At 40.3% G+C, this 17921-nt stretch overlaps 1 long non-coding RNA gene across 1 annotated transcript; it reads left to right on the forward strand.

Annotated features, from left to right (window-relative positions):
- Positions 1-6737: 6737 nt before the first annotated feature.
- LOC124048487 lies at positions 6738-13408 on the forward strand. Its single transcript, XR_006841224.1, has 3 exons — positions 6738-7084; positions 11764-11843; positions 11933-13408. It is a non-coding gene; the product is annotated as an uncharacterized LOC124048487 (long non-coding RNA).
- Positions 13409-17921: the final 4513 nt, after the last annotated feature.

A 17921-nucleotide genomic window follows, 5' to 3' on the forward strand; every position in this document is an offset into this window, starting at 1 on the left:
ACAGACTGCATATAACTAATCAGGAAACAGCACAAAACTATTCATAAGTCCATCTGTGCACATGCTCCATGTCTTGCACAAGGTTTGTTCTCGGTCAAGCCTGAATGTTAGGTTCTCAGAAAGTGAAAGATTGATATGGTTAGCTATTGATAGCAACAGCGTGGAGGGGTGCCTTGCTTCACTGCATGACATTGTCCAGGTTCCAAAAATCTTTAAGCATTGCCTTTCCTCATCTCCTTTCCTTCATGAACCAAAAGAGGTTAGGGCAGGTTATATTGTGTGGGGGGGGGGGGGGGTTAGTCGCGGGGGGGTTAGTAGTCTTAGGGGTAGAAGTGCACAGTCATGGCCTACCTATATGTTATAGAGTAGTCTAAGTTAGGTTTTAAATGGTTTAAAGGTAATTTATTAACAGTGATTGAATTCTTAGTTTGTGTTTTTTTTCCAACTCATTATGTATAAATGTGTGAGTCAATTTTGTGTTTGCTAAATGATGGCTTTTAAGGCTGCACTGTAATGGATTATCACCTGTATAAGCCTATTGTTACCGTACAGCCAATACCCTATAAGATCACTACTTGGCAAACAACATACAATTTCATACAATTTGAATCAATGAATAATAACTGTTTACTGATAATTCACAAACGTCCTATTAGTTAACTGTCTAATTAGCCTATTTGTAAACCCTTAAAGTAGAGTAACCTCCCTTAAAGTAGTCCCATTACGGGCAAGTTAGGTCCATAAACAATGTGAGAAGGTTGAGAAATAGATCCCTTTCCCGTTTCATTTTCAGTTGAAAAGTAAAAAATGTCACGATCTTCAATAACAGGAGCCCCATTCAAAGGAGCCTTACAAGGCAAGACCTGGGAAGTTATCAATGTGGTGAGAGATACTGTTGAGGGGTGAGAGGCTCTGTATGGACAGCTTCCCTAGTAACTGCAAAGCAGCATCTTTTTTAAAAGCTGCAATATGTAACTTTCTGGGTGACCTGACCAAATTCACATTGAAATGTGAGTTATAGGTCTGTCATTTTCCTTGAAAGCAAGTTTAATAAGCAGTATATATATTCTACGTACATTATTTCTATGCTGTTCTAAGTTGTCAACCGTGATGGAGAGGTCTTGGAGCGGGCAGGCCTTCCTTGGGAGAAAGAGCAGCTCCATCTTGTCGTGGTTGAGCTTGAGATGGTGGCCCGACATCCAAGCTGAGCTATCTGCGAGGCATGCAGAGATGCATGTCACAACCTGGGTATCAGAAGGGGGGAAGGAGAAAAGTAGTTGATTGTCATCCGCATAGCAATGATAGGAATGATCATGTGGGGATATGACAGAGCCGAGTGACTTGGTATATAGAGAGAAGAGGAGAGGGCCTAGAACCAAGCCCTGGAGGACACCAGTAGTGAGAGTATGTGGTGCAAACACAGATCCTGGTAGGAGCGGCCTGCCAGGTAGGGTGCAATCCAAGAGTGTGTAGAGCCTGAGACGCCCAGGCCTGAGAGGATGGAGAGGAGGATCAGATAGTTCACGGTGTCAAAGGCTGCAGATAGATCTAAGAGGATGCGAATAGAGGAGAGAGAGCTTTGGCAGTGCGGAAAGCCTCCGAGACACAGAGGAGAGCAGTGATCCGTCTGACTGGCTAGGGTCAAGAAGATCGTTCCAAGAGAGATAGCAAGAGAGTTGGTCAGAGACAGCAAGCTCAAGTGTCTTGGAAAGATAAGAAAGGATGGGATACCAGTCCGTAGTTTGACATCAGAGAAGTCAAGTGTTGATTTCTTGAGGAGGGGAGCGACTCTGGCAGTTTTGAAATCAAAGGGGACGCAGCCAGTGTTCAGGGATGTGAGGAACAGGAGAAGGTCTCCGAACCTTATCAATCGCAGGAGAGGGTGGAGAATTAAGGAGGAGGAGAAGGTGGAAAAGAGTTTCCTAGGGTTAGAGGCAGAAGCTTGACATTTGGAGTGATAGAAAGTGGCTTTAGCAGCAAATACAGAGCAGCCATGGAGCAGGAGGGGAGGGAGGAGGAGTAAAGTGGACATTGCGAGTCGTAGGTTCCAGAAGGGAGGAGAGTAGGGTCGAAGAGGTAGAATCAGGAGATAGGAGGGAGAAGGATTTAGCAGAAGGGAGAGATGATAGGATAGAAGAGGAGAGAGTAGTGGGAGAGATAGAGAGCGAAGATTGGGATGATGCATGACCATCTGGGTAGGGGCTGAGTGGGTACACTGTAAACCCTAACAGTGTCATGCAGTAACAAAAACTGAGTGATGTAAACTCATTACGTGGAAAGTCGTTGTCCTGACTCTAAAGTATTGGGTTACCCTAACGTGCATGTAGCATTTACTTTTCCTGAACTCAACTATTTTATCTGAATACTGTAACTGTACTCAATATATTTTAATTATACAGCCCGACGACGTCTGACGTCATGTGCGTCAACAACGTTCTGCACTGTGGTGTGTCTCAAAATGTATTGACAGAGATAGCTGCTCGATTCAAGCGAGGGAATTTCAAATACCGTTAAGTATTTTCCCAGGAAGAAGAACAAACTTCTGGCGGAGTATTTTGAAGTAAGGGGCTAATTAACTGTTTTGACAACTGTTGTATATTCAAACAGCTTTTAGTGTGTGGTTGGAACTAAATAGTCCCGTTTGTTAGCTCCGGTGTTGTGCCTAAAAGCTTTTCCCTGCCAGAATCACTTCAGAATCATTTTGGTAGTTTATGTTGACCAGTAGTGTGTGCCACAGACAGCAAAATTAGAGTATAAAGAAACATAAAAATGTATTTTTAAACCATTTTGTAATGTTTAAGAAAATGAAGATAATACACAAATATTATCACACAATAACACAAAAACATCACAGGAAGTTGAGTTTGTTAAATAACATTAAATAAGAAATACAAATTTTGATCTTTGCATAATAACATATACAATTACAATAAATCAAATATAAAATGACAATAAATAACATAAACAAATAGTGGAAAGCTTCAACAGCTTGACTAAACATTCAGTTCACTTTTTATGGAAAGTTGTCCAGGCGATACCGTTGCCTGGAACTCAAGGCTAACCTTGTCCTGACAGGCAGCGCAGACATAATACTCCAATGATGGTATGGTTTTCATACAGGACTGGTGGAACCATTGTGGGCAGCGGTCACAACCAATCTGACATTTATGATGAAAATGTTAACATATTAAAAAAATAAAATACATTTTCTTGAATGACAATTATTTCATTATCAGACAAAGCGGATGATACTACGTCCATAAATATTACAACTCATACAAATTCGTGCTCCTAAAAATGTGCCTTTAGAAGGGAACAAGCAATTACCCAGTCAGTGTCTTTATTTAAATACATGTGTTTTAGTGGCCTTCAAGTCAGACGTTGGATCAAAGATAGCCTTAAAAGATCCATATAAATGGATCAGGTGCATTTATACGGAGACTTGATTACACACAGGTGGATTGTATTTATCATCATTAGTCACTTAGGTCAACATTGGATCATTCAGAGATCCTCACTGAACTTCTGGAGAGAGTTTGCTGCACTGAAAGTAAAGGGGCTGAATAATTTTGCACGCCCAATTTTTCAGTTTTTGATTTGTTAAAAAAGTTTGAAATATCCAATAAATGTCGTTCCACTTCATGATTGTGTCCCACTTGTTGTTGATTCTTCACAAAAAATACCTTTTTATATCTTTATGTTTGAAGCCTGAAATGTGGCAAAAGGTCGCAAAGTTCAAGGGGGCCGAATACTTTCGCAAGGCACTGTATGTTAATAAAAGTACAGCATTTTGAAACACTTTATTGATAACAATATAGAGATTAATAACAGAGGGGAATATGAGAATGCAGAGATTCCAGCAGGGTGTGAGTTGAAGTAGTCAAATCTGAAGCTGACAAGGCTCTGACTTCGAATCTTGGGGTTATCGCTGGATGGTGTGGAGGAAGAAGCAGAACGTTCAGGTTAGGGCAGGAATGTAAATGACATGTGATCATCTCGGATTATCTAACATCTGAGAATGGGCAGGCATTCCCTCGAATGAAGAGCATCTCTGTCTTTCTGATTATGTGCCGTCATCCAGGTGGAAATGTCACCTGCATATCTGATGTAGGAAAAGAGATAAGAGATAAGTCGAGTGTCCTGTGAATATGTTTATGTATATGTACCGTACATGTGTGTGTATGTGTATATATATCTGGGTATATCATTTTTTTTCTATCATCATTATTGTGTTTTGTGGTTGAGGGGTGGGGGAGGTTGATGGGGACAGTGGAGGTGCTGGGGGTGTCCTATTGAGGGCGAAGGGACCTATTGGGGAGGGGATTCTTCATGGAGGCATATTCAGGCATAGTTTTGTTTATTATATTATTATAAACTTATACATTTTCTTCTTCTTTTTTCTATTATTATAACAGTTACTGTGGTTATGGATATGCACTCATGTTGAATTATATATATAAACTTTATTTTTTGCCCACAGTACAGATTTTTTATTTATTATTATTTTACTATTACTACTGTATTTACAGTTAAAGTCGGACATTTACATAGACTTAGGTTGGAGTCATTAAAACTCGTTTTTCAACCACTCCACAAATTTCTTGTTAACTATAGTTTTGGCAAGTCATTTAAGACATCTACTTTGTGCATGACACAAGTAATTTTTCAAACAATTGTTTACATACAGATTATTTCACTTATCATTCACTGTATCACAATTCTAGTGGGTCAGAAGTTTACATACACTAAGTTGGCTGTGTCTTTAAACAGCTTTGAAAATTCCAGAAAACGATGTCATGGCTTTAGAAGCTTCTGATAGGCTAATTGACATCATTTGAGTCATTTGGAGATGTACCTGTGGATGTATTTCAAGACCTACCTTCAAACTCAGTGCCTCTTTGCTTGACATCATGGGAAAATCAAAAGAAATCAGCTAAGACCTCAGAAAAAGAATTGTAGACCTCCACAAGTCTGGTTCATCCTTGGGAGCAATTTCCAAACGCCTGAAGGTACCACGTTCATCTGTATAAACAATAGTATGCATGTATAAACACCATAAACAACGCAGCCGTCATACTGCTCAGGAAGGAGACGCGTTCTGTCTCTTAGTTACGTACTTTGGTGCCCAAAGTGCAAATCAATCCCAGAACAACAGCAATGGGCCTTGTGAAGATGCTGGAGGAAACAGGTACAAAAGTATCTATATCCACAGTAAAACGAGTTTTATATCGACATAACCTGAAAGGCCGCTCAGAAAGGAAGAAGCCACTGCTCCAACACCGCCATAAAAAGTCCAGACTATGGTTTGCAACCGCACATGGGGACAAAGATCGGACTATTTGGAGAAATGTCCTCTGGTCTGATGAAACAAAAATAGAACCGTTTGGTCATAATGACCATCGTTATGTTTGGAGGAAAAAGTGGGAGGCTTGCAAGCCAAAGAACACCATCCCAACTGCGAAGCACGGGGTGGCACCATCATGTTGTGAGGGTGCTTTGCTGCAGGAGGGACTGGTGCACTTCACAAAATAGATGGAATCATGCGCTAGGAAAATTATGTGTATATATTGAAGAAACATCTCAAGACATCAGTCAGGAAGTTAAAGCTTGGTCGGAAATGTCTCTTCCAAATGGACAATGACCCCAAGCATACTTCCAAAGTTGTGGCAAAATGGCTTAAGGACAACAAAGTGAAGGTATTGGAGTGGCCATCACAAGCCTTGACCTCAATCCTACAGAAAATGTGTGGACAGAACTGAAAAAGCGTGTGCGAGCAAGGAGGCCTACAAACCTGACTCAGTTACACCAGCTCTGTCAGGAGGAATGGGCCAAAATTCCCCCAACTTATTGTGGGAAGCTTATGGAATGCCACCCAAAATGTTCCCAAGTGAAACAATTTAAAGGCAATGCTAACAAATACTAATTGAGTGTATGTAAACTTCTGACCCACTGGGAATGTGATGAATGAAATTAAAGCTGAAATAAATCATTCTCTCTACTATTATTCTGACATTTCACATTCTTAAAATAAAGTGCTGATCATAACTTACCTAAAACAGGGAATTTTTACTGTCAGGAGTTTAAATGTATTTGGCTAAGGTGTATGTAAACTTCCGACTTCAACTGTATAAAGTGATTTTATCTGTGGCCAATGACCTTGAGCCTTCTTGGAAGGGCACTACTATGGCAGGACGCAGAGGTCAAGAATTTTCGATGTCTCCCATTACTACTGTACATACATATAACTGAACATTCTTAGAAACTAAAACAGAAAAAGTGTAAAAAAAAGAAATGTAGGAAAAGCCATAAGAGGGAAAAGCACGATGGGATGGGGGATTGAAGGACGGGTAGAGAACAGTAGAGGGCCCTGAAAACTATTATTGCTGAAATAACCACTTCCTTTTGTGACTAGAGTCTATTACTTCATGTGGCAAACATCAGAGGGCATGATAGGTCACCAAAATGATCCTGAAGTGTATCAGGCTTTGCAGTCCCAAGATAGAAGGGGGGGAGAATTTCTGCAGTTAAGAAAATAGCTTCGTAAAATGGCCTTGCCTAACCCCCCCCCCCCCCTCTAATTTCCTTAATTTTGTGGCTAGTCAAATACTCTCTGTGGCACACATCAGAGTCAAATACTTTCTATAGAACAAACTTTACATCAGGATAGGCAACCGAAATTAATAATTAATGTATGTGTGTTATCTTAGTTAAACATAGAGGAGGGAGTAGGCAAGCATTTCAGAACAACTACTAGTTGAATAAGACATGGGAGAGATCACGAATTCTGGTAAAGAGATAGCAAATAGCCAAACCGAAAATTGCAGACATTATTAGTGCCTCCCCGGCGATCAAACCAACATAAAAAAAATAAAATGAAACGCAGTTTAAAACGTGAACAGAAATCTCAAATAGCAAGCAAGTCGTAGCAATGAAGAATTGAGTGCGTGCGCGTTCAAGCAAGTCGCAGCAATGAAGAAGTAAGTGCGTGCGCGTTCACGCGAAGGAGGGGGAGTGAATTCTGGCAGTGGGGAGCTTTTCGGCACAGCACCGGTATTGGCAACGTCAAACCGAAGAGGAAAATCAGGTGAGTTTTTTTTAGCATTGGACAGTTAACGTTTGCATGTTGATTGAGTCTTATTAGCGAGTTCTATGAAGATGTCGTGCATTTAATAGTACAACCGGTGCTATTTTTTAGTAACAAACTTCTGTATGTCAATCCAAAGAACTCTGTTTTGGAATTCTTTCCAAAACATGTTTCACGGGATAAATTCTATGTAACATTTTAAATGAAACTTCCTTTACTTTGTTACTGATACAATATTTGTGGGCAATTTTCCATGCTTTCCTCCATTGTATATCACCAGAGATATTTGACCAAAATAATCTTGCCGTGGGAATTGTAGTATCACAAACAATATTCCTAATCTGTTTATTACTAAATTTATCTTGTTACTATTGCCAATGAATATATTTGAATGTAAATCTATGTTACTTACATCAACCACAGAGGAATTTAAAAGAGATTACAACCCCCCTTGGAATCACATCAAAAACAATTTAATATTCTTTCGGGGTTATTTAAACTTTATCAAGGAATTCCCCATATGAGAGTAGATATCCATCCTCATTCAGTAACTGACCAACCAAAATAATTTTATTCTTAAAACAGTTACGAAAAAAATAGACTTATTTTTAAATCGTATATCTTTGTTGTTCCATAAAAAGTATCTGTGAGGGGAAAAATCGTGTTTATACGCTAACATCCAAGCTAAAATTGCCTGCTTATGGAATTTGGCCAACTTTACTGCAATTGTATCAACATCAAAATTACATTGAAGCAAAAATTCTAAACCACCAACAGAGTCAAATAAATACTTAGCGAAGACATTTCAAATACTGCGCTGGTTCTTTAACATACTTCAGAATCCAATTTATTTTAAAAGTATAATTTAGAGCATTGAAATCTAAAACCTCAAGACCTCCTTGTTCTTGGATATTAATGAGAATATCTTTTCGTAGATAGTGAGGCTTGTTCCTCAGAAAATGATAAAGAATCTTATCTAAGTCTTTTACAATTTTAGGGGGTAAGTTGCTTATATTGCTTTGAACATAAACTCATGTTCTACAGTGTCAAAAGCTTTATAAAAATCAACAAACATAAGAGAACTATCATCAAGAATGAGGTCATTATAGTCGATCATATCTATGATCAACCTGATGTTATTACTAATGTGTCGACCATGCATAAAAGCCTTGTTTCAACCTCTTAGCAAATACAAGGGCTAATAATTTCCCATCATTATTTAACAGGCTAATGGGTCTCCAGTTGTCTATGTAAAGAGTATTCTTATTAGGTTTGGGAATCAAAGTAATTACACCTTGCTTTAAGAAAGCTGGTAACTCCCCCTTTTCTATTTATTCTTGAAACATAGCAATGAAAGGAATCAATTTATCATTGAATGCTTTATTAAACTTGATTATTAAACCATCATCTCCAGGGGACCTATTGTCCTTAAGGCTTTTAATACAGTCTATTTTTTATCTCAATTTCAGATAACTCATCATCACAAAAATCCCTGAAATCATTATCTATCTTCTTAGCAATGTTTGCTACATTGTCTAAGAAAAGATCCATATTGGAAGTTGGCTGGGCTGATGTATACAATTTCTGATAAAACTGGGCAACATGCTGAGATATTTCTTTTGGATTTTCATTGGGAGTATTATTAATCATTAATGTACAGCAGAAAGTAGTTGGTGTCATTGGTGTTAACAGTAGTGATGGGCATTCCGGCTCTTTTGGTTCCCAAACGGCTCTTTAAAAAAAAAATGTTTTGTATTTTTTCAAGTCAGAGTTTGCGATAGTTTGACTATGATTGGTGTTAAAAACAATTCTATTTCAATTATTAAATGAAATCAAACTTTACCTTAACCACAATGTATTTAAAAATGCATTGGTTTGTTATGAAAAAGAATGCTATTAAACATTTGCATTTAAAGTATAACTTTTTAATGTTTATAAACAAAGTGCATATAAATCTAACCAATTTAAACGAATACAATCTGAACAGCATAATAGAATATTGCACCATATCAAAGAAAAATAAATAACAATTTGCAAAACTGCAGCATCCCACAAATTGTAATAAATGTAAAAAAGAAGGATGCTATTACACATGGGCATTTAAAGTATAACTTTTGAATGTATATAAACAAAGTGCATATAAATGTAATAATTCAAAACGAATACCATCTGAATAACATAATAAAATAATATTGCACCATAGCAAAGAAAAATAAATAACAATGTGCAAAACTGCAGCATCCCACTTAAAACATTAAACTGGTCCCTCTTTTCTCTCTGTTCTTTATTGCCATGTTATAACCAGCAGCATACAGCAATGGTGAACATATTTAGTTTTTATGAGAGATTTGTATTCAGAAATGCAAGCTGCTTCACATTTGAGGGCCTGATGCAGTTTCTTCTCTCAGTAATTATTTTTCCCGTTTTCGAGGAGACCCTCTCAGAGGGATCGGATGTGGCCACTATGCAGAGTCTTCCTGTCATGACTTTAGTAAGCCGTGGGTAGACAGAGGCCTTGTTCTTCCACCAGCTCCTCCAAATAGGATCGGACCTCCATTATGGCATCTGCTGAGGGATTCCTTCGTGCTGCATACCCAGTTGCTCTCTCGTCAAACAGTATCTAAACAGCAGACGTTTGTGGCACTACTGCTGGTGCTTCTGCTCCATCTGATCCCTCTTCTTCCTGTTGCCCTGGTGCTTGAGCCAGCTGGCTGCTGGGGCTGTCCCTCCCTGCTGCTGAGGTTATTCTTAGAAGAGCCTCATCAATCGCTCTGGCATCACTGAAGGCTAACTTCTTAAACCTGGAGTGGAATAAGTGAAAGGGTTTTCTGGCTTGGAATTGTGTACATTGGATTTAGACTATTGCTATAATTTCTAAAACCTCTGTCCTCCACAATCGAAAATGGCTGGAAATCCGTGCCAATCATTTTAGCCAATGCAATATCAATTTGGCCTTGTTTTGCTACAGACATAGACTTTGGCATAAACTGGTCCATAGAAGACTGCGTTGCTGTGGGTCGCGGAGTAGGCCTACTTGACTGAGTGGATACATCTCCCACGTGTGGAGGTGCTGGCTCCACCACTATCACTAGCAGGACTGCTAGTTTCCCAAAGCTCCACTATAGCTAGCTTCACAGTTGGGTGCACAGTTCACATATTTTTATTTTATTTATTTCACCTTTATTTAACCAGGTAGGCTATTTGAGAACAAGTTCTCATTTGCAACTGTGACCTGGCCAAGATGAAGCAAAGCAGTTCGACACATACAACAACGCAGAGTTACACATGGAATAAACAAACATACAACCAATAACACAGTAGAAAAGGTCTATATACAGTGTGTGCAAATGAGGTAGGATAAGAGAGATACGGCAATAAATGAGCCATGGTGGCGAAGTAATTACAATATAGCAATTAAACACTGGAATGGTAGAATGTGCAGAAGATGAATGTGCAAGTAGAGATACTGGGGTGCAAAGGAGCAAGATAAATAAACACAATATGGGGATGAGGTAGATTGGATGGGCTACTTACAGATGAGCTATGTACAGGTGCCGTGGTCTGTGAGCTGCTCTGACAGCTGGTGCATAAAGCTAGCAAGGGAGGTAAGAGTCTCCAGCTTTTGCGATTTTTTTCAGTTCGTTCCAGTCATTGGCAGCAGAGAACTGTAAGGAGAGGCGGCCAAAGGAAGAATTGGCTTTGGGGGTGATCAGTGAGATATACCTGCTGGAGCGTGTGCTACGGGTGGGTACTGCTATGGTGACCAGTGAGCTGAGATAAGGTGTGGTGATGCCAGATCAACCGGAACTGTAAACAGAGATACTGGCCCATACCAGAGAGTCTCCAGAGCGCCCAGAGAAGTGGCCGGATGGCTTTCTGGTGCCATCCTTTTCTTATGATATTGAGCACCTGCTTAGAGAGGGAAATACTTGTTATGAGAACTCGAAAGAGCCCAGAAGCACAGAGAACATACTGTAGCCAAAGCGAAACACCGTTTCAAGGCCTATCCGAGTGGGGGAGAAATAGGCAAGGCTGCCTAAGTGCTTGTTACCAAGCACGCATATCTCAAAGAAGCAGGGAGTCGTTCTGGATGGTATGCATGGATGACAAGTCAGAAGCTCAAGATGGGGAACTATCGGACCAAGTTGAGCAGAGCTGGAGTTCCTGAGGTCTCTGTGGATACAGTGAAGAGGAGCATAAACAACCCAGAGATAGAGTCACTCCACTCAAACATCAAGAGACCAAGACGAGGTGAAGTAAACTTCCTGCCATACTTCCCAAGAGGGAAAGACCCAGAGTCTCTTAAGCACCTGAAACAGCAAATTATCAACAAAGTTTCAAAGACAGAGAGAAATCTAACATTAATAGACAAATCAGGGCAGACGAAATGAGATCAATCTGAAGAGCCGATTTTACGGCGGACTAGACAGACTAGACAGTGCTGGCCTCTGCCTGAACAAGGCAATCAGTCGGGGGGACTGATTGCCTTGTTCAGGCAGAGGGCTACACTGACAGGCCATGCAGCAGAGGCTATCAGAAGTGTCTTAAGGATCTATGATCTCCAGGAAGGTAAAAATGTAATACCACTCTGAGCATTCATTTTATTGTATTCACCATAACAGTGCATGACCATAGACAAGCTATATTTTAAACTCTGCACTGTGTGTCACTCTTAAAAGGAGCAACTTGACGTGAACACCAGGCACACTGCTGCCCTTTGTGGTCTCCCCATCTACCTTTGTGAGGAAACCACTGGAATGTAAGTATTTCCTGCATACAGTCTTAACTGTTAACATCTGAAGTTTGTTCACTTGTATGGTCAAACACTTATATTTATGCATGTTTCAGGTGGAGGAAACTGAAGAGCCAGACATTAGACACACCTGTCGCTCTCCTCATAGTCGTCAGCGAGACCTAAGCTGATCATGTCCAGTTCAACTCAGCAAGGATTGCTGTTGTGCTAGCTAGAAGGTGACATTGTAATGAATGATGTCCCCAGGTTGGCTGATGCAATTATGTTGTTATTTGGTTTGATTTACGAGTTATCCCAAGCATCTGATCCACACTTTTGACTTAATAAAAAAAGTCCTGATGGGCTTGGATAATGGGAAAATGCTTAAGCCCAAGCTTTTGTCTCTGAAAAAAAGACCTATTGAAGCAAGATGAATGATTTATGGGTATTTGCATTTACAGGTATTTACCATCATTGAGGTTGTCTCCAACTCATGCCCTTACATGGCTGCAAGGCCTTTCTCGTAGATAAATCTTTAATGTGTGGCTCCACATTGTCCCATCATTGCCTTGTTAATCGCAGCATAGCCTCACATAGACAGTTTTTCCAATCGAAAACCCTACATTCTTTAGAAGTTGTAAATGTTTTCCTTTCATTGTCATTGATGTTTGACATGAACCAGGTCCAGTGGGTGTTATTTTTGACCACACAAATGTTTTAGCTGTTCTGCCCTTCAGTAGAACTCAATAGAAAGAGAGATGGCTCTTTCTGTACTGCCGCTGTCAGTCAGCATGTAAACAATGTGGAGAGCTTGATGAGATAAGCGAGTTGAGTTGAGATTTGATATCCACTCCAAATAAAGTTGTAACATACACTATATTCTGAATGTAATGTAGGTAAGCGAGAGAGGTCATGTGCACTAAAATAAAGCTGGCACATATGTTCTAAAATGTATTACAACGGTTGTAACAGTTAATGGCTTTTGATCATGGCTGCAGCTTTAATGTGTGGCTACTATTTGGATAGTCCATCTGTAGATGGTTAATTCAGCATCTATAGACCAACATATCAGCAGAGAAGCAGTTGACATTTTCTTAGTTTCTTGATAGTTTGAGCATCTACATGGGACTATCCAAATACTGTTACAGAAAATTCTAAATTCTTTAACCAGGTTTCCATCCAACCATTTCATGCTAGAGCGCACATAAAGACTACATGATGAGATTGGACAAAAGAGCGAGATTGTTTTATTTGTCTGCAGCCAAGCATCAATGATCATGTGGGTTCGATTCCCGGGACCACCCATACGTAGAATGTATGCACACATGACTGTAAGTCGCTTTGGATAAAAGCGTCTGCTAAATGGCATATATTATCATTTCTCCAGAATGCAACCCTTGATATTCATTGGAAAGAAGCATCAAGTGCATGTCACGATCGTTTGATGAATAAATGGACCAAGGCGCAGTGTGCGTAGAGTTCCAAATGTTTAATAAATGAAATTCACCAAAACAATACAGAACAAACTAAATGTCCAGCTAATGGCGTGCTTACAGGCAACTAACCAAAAAACAAGATCCCACAAAGCACAATGGGGAAATGGCTGCCTAAATATGAACCCCAATCAGAGACCACGATAAACAGCTGCCTCTGATTGGGAACCATACCAGGCCAACATAGATATATAATAACCTAGATAACCCACCCTAGTCACACCCCAACCTAACCAACATAGAGAATAAAAAGCTCTATGGTCAGGGTGTGACAGTACCCGCCTCCAAAAGTGCGGACTCCGGCCGCAAAACCTGACTCAATAGGGGAGGCACAGGAGGCACCGGGCTGTGGAGGCGCACTTGAGACACGGTGCATAGAACTGGAAAACATGGCACCTGAACGGTGACCAACTCCACACGGTGAGTACAGGGAGTTGGTTCTGGTTCCCACCTTGGCTCCGCAAACCACCCTGTGTGTGTCCCACTTTTTTTTAGACTGCCTCTTGGGCTTTCGTCGTGGCCAGCGAACCCCGGTGTCGTAGTTGTTGCTCCTTCGCTGCCTCCGCCTGCTTCCATGGAAGGCTTCTGTCTCCTGCCATGATTTCGTCCCACGTCCAGGATGTCCTCCACTTCTAGCTTTCCTCCCAGGCCCAGGATCCCTGCTCCTCCTGGGCATGCTGCTTGGTCCATTGTTGGTGGGATCTCCTGTCACAATCGTTTGATGAATAAATGGACCAAGGCGCAGCGTGCGTAGAGTTCCACATGTTTATTAAATGAAACTCACCAAAACAATACAGAGCAAACAAAACGCACAGCTAATGGCGTGCTCACAGGCAACTAACCAAAACACAAGATCCCACAAGCACAATGGGGAAATGGCTGCCTAAATATGATACCCAATCAGAGACAATGATAAACAGCTGCCTCTGATTTGTAACCATACCAGGCCAACATAGATATATAATAACCTAGACAACCCACCCAAGTCACACTCCGACCTAACCAATATAGTGAATAAAAAGCTCTCTATGGTCAGGGCATGACAGCTCATCACCTTTCACTTTCAACACACTGTGAAGTTCATCACAATTTATTTAATCTGTAACCTAAAACCGCATGCTTTCCCGACAAGTCGTAGTGGTAGGACCACACATGTCATGGTGTGAGTCCCAATTTCACTTCAATATGATGGTTATTAAATCAATATTTGCCCATAAAAGCATTTCCACTAACATTTCTCGATTAACAAATTTTACAGAGACTAAAAGATCCCACATTTTCTTTACTTGTATAAAAGGTTTAGATGAAAACCTGGTTAGTGTCACATTTGGTTATTGTGTTGGAGGCAGGCATTTTGTAACATTGAATACACAGGCATAGGAATATTAAAGTATAGTTTGAGTTGTCAATAACATTTTTAATTGTTTACTTTATTTGATTCCAAAATGTATTTTGTACATTATATTTACAGTGATTTATATGATTGTTTTTATATTATTCAAGCCATAGAATAAAGATTCCTCGAATGCCTGAAAATTTACTGCTGAGTTGTATGTGCTAAGAATATAAGCTCAACAAAAAAAGAAACATCCCTTTTTAAGGACGCTGTCTTTCAAATATAATTCGTAAAAATCCAAAGAACTTCACAGATCGTCATTGTAAAGGGTTTAAACACGGTTTCCCATGCTTGTTCAATGAACCATAAACAATTCATGAACATGCACCTGTGGAACGGTTGTTAAGACACTAACAGCTTTCAGACGGTAGGCAATTAAGGTCACAGTTATGAAAACTCAGAACACTAAAGAGGCCTTTCTATTGACTCTGAAAAACAGCAAAAGAAAGATGCCCAGGGTCCCTGCTCATCTGCGTGAATGTTCCTTAGGCATACTGCAAGGAGGCATGAGGACTGCAGATGTGGCCAGGGCAATAAATTGCAATGTCTGTACTGTGAGACGCCTAAGACAACGCTACAGGGAGACAGGATGGACAGCTGATCTTCCTCGCAGTGGCAGACCACGTGTAACAACACCTGCACAGGATCGGTACATGAGAACTTCACACCTGTGTGACAAGTACAGGATGGCAACAACAACTGCCCGAGTTACACCAGGAACGCACAATCCCTCCATCAGTGCTCAGACTGTCCGCAATAGGCTGAGAGAGGCTGGACTGAGGGCTTGTAGGCCTGTTGTAAGGCAGGTCCTCACCAGACATCACCGGCAACAACATTGCCTATGGGCACAAACCCATCGTCGCTGGACCCACCGTCGCTGACGACTTGCTGTTTTGTCTCACCAGGGGTGATGGTTGGAGTCGCGTTTATCGTCGATGGAATGAGCGTTACACCGAGGCCTGTACTCTGGAGCGGGATCGATTTGGAGGTGGAGGGTCCGTCATGGTCTGGGGAGGTGTGTCACAGCATCATCGGACTGAGCTTGTTGTCATTGCAGGCAATTACAACGCTGTGCATTACAGGGAAGACATCCTCCTCCCTCATGTGGTACCCTTCCTGCAGGCTCATCCTGACATGACCAACCAGCATGACAATGCCACCAGCATACTGCTCGTTCTGTGCGTGATTTCCTGCAAGACAGGAATGTCAGTATTCTGCCATGGCCAGCGAAGAGCCTGGATCTCAATCCCATTGAGCACTTCTGGGACCTGTTGGATCGGAGGGTGAGGGCCATTGCCTCCAGAAATGTCCGGGAACTTGCAGGTGCCTTGGTGGAAGAGTGGGGTAACATCTCACAGCAAGAACTGGCAAATATGGTGCAGTCCATGAGGAGGAGATGCACTGCAGTACTTAATGCGATTGGTGGCCAAACCAGACACTGACTGTTACTTTTGATTTTGACCCACCCCCCCTTTTGTTCAGAGACACATTATTCAATTTCTGTAAGTCACATGTCTGTGGAACTTGTTCAGCTTATGTCTCAGTTGTTGAATATTAAAGCACATTAAAGTACTATCTGGGCTAATTTGGTTGAGCTTACGAACAGATCTAATGCGAGTGTCATCCCAGATGAGGAATAAGACACTATTTCAAAGCATAGTATAGGTAATGTTTGCTTAAGTACAATGTAATTACTAGTTTTTATACACATTTAGCCAGTTAAAATTAAGTGTATCTTATCTGGGTACTTACTTGTAATTAATGTGTACCCTCATTTTTAAGTTTCTGGAATTGCCATCTAAGTGGGAGAATAAACACACTAGTACACCATCGAGTACATGTAATATCTGCATAACTAATTTACTAGGTGTTATACAGGATTTAGGTAGGTAAAATGAAGTGTATCTTGAGGGGTACTTACTTGTAATTACAGTATACCTTCAAAATACATTACATTACTGAAAATCTAATCGTCAGCTCCTGAAAGCCCACCCAATTTACCTACCTCATCCCCATACTGTTTATATTTATTTACTTTTCTGCTCTTTTGCACACCAGTATCTCTACCTGTACATGACCATCTGATCATTTATCACTCCAGTGTTAATCTGCAAAATTGTAATTATTCGCCTACCTCCTCATGCCTTTTGCACACAATGTATATAGACTCTCTTTTTTTCTACTGTGTTATTGATTTGTTAATTGTTTACTCCATGTGTAACTCTGTGTTGTCTGTTCACACTGCTATGCTTTATCTTGGCCAGGTTGCAGTTGTAAATGAGAACTTGTTCTCAACTAGCCTACCTGGTGAAATAAGAAATAAATAAAAAAGAGCCATCCAAGTGAGAAATAAACACACTACTAGACCACAGACTACATGTAATATCTGCATGAGTACAATGTAGTTACTAGTTTTTACACAGGATTTAGCTATTTAAAATTAAGTGTATCTTGAGGAGGATTTAGTTGTAATTATAAGCTGGGTGGTTCGAGCTCTGAATGCTGATTGGCTGACAGCCATGGTATATCACCGTATACCACGGGTATGACAAAACATTTATTTTTTCTGGTGGTTGCGTTGTGCCTAAGAACAGCCATGGTATATTGGCCATATAGCACACCCCCTCGGACCTTATTGCTTAATTACAGTTCCCAAATAGTACGTTACCCATCCTGACAATTTAATCGTCAGCTTCTGAAAGTGCCGTCCAAGTAATAAAATAAACACACTAGTACATCACAGAGTACATGTAATATCTGCATAAGTACAATGTAATTACCAGGTGTTACACAGGATTTAGTAGTTTCTATGTAATTACATTATGAAATGAATATACCTACAAACAATAGAATAGCTTCTGCTTTAATCAACTTATTGCAACATGTAAAGAGACCGTACATTACTTACAAAATATTAAGGACTTATATTGTTAAATGAATCATTTGATTAAATAGATTAAACAAAGATATAACATAAAAATAACTATTCTAGTGGGGACTCATATCTGTAAAATGGGATTGTCTTTTTCTCCACTTTTTAACATTAAAGCAACAATGGAAATCAACAACTCTGCCTCTGACTTCATTTGTTTCTTTCTGGCAAGCATTTTTCCATCCTGGAGTCTGACCTTGTGGAAATCTGTGGTAGAAAAGAAGAATGTATGTCCATTTAGAACTAGATGCTACATTTCCCTATACTAATTATCATCACCATGC

Source organism: Oncorhynchus gorbuscha, linkage group LG11 (assembly GCF_021184085.1).
Source record: "Oncorhynchus gorbuscha isolate QuinsamMale2020 ecotype Even-year linkage group LG11, OgorEven_v1.0, whole genome shotgun sequence".
Classification (NCBI taxonomy): Eukaryota; Metazoa; Chordata; class Actinopteri; order Salmoniformes; family Salmonidae; genus Oncorhynchus; species Oncorhynchus gorbuscha.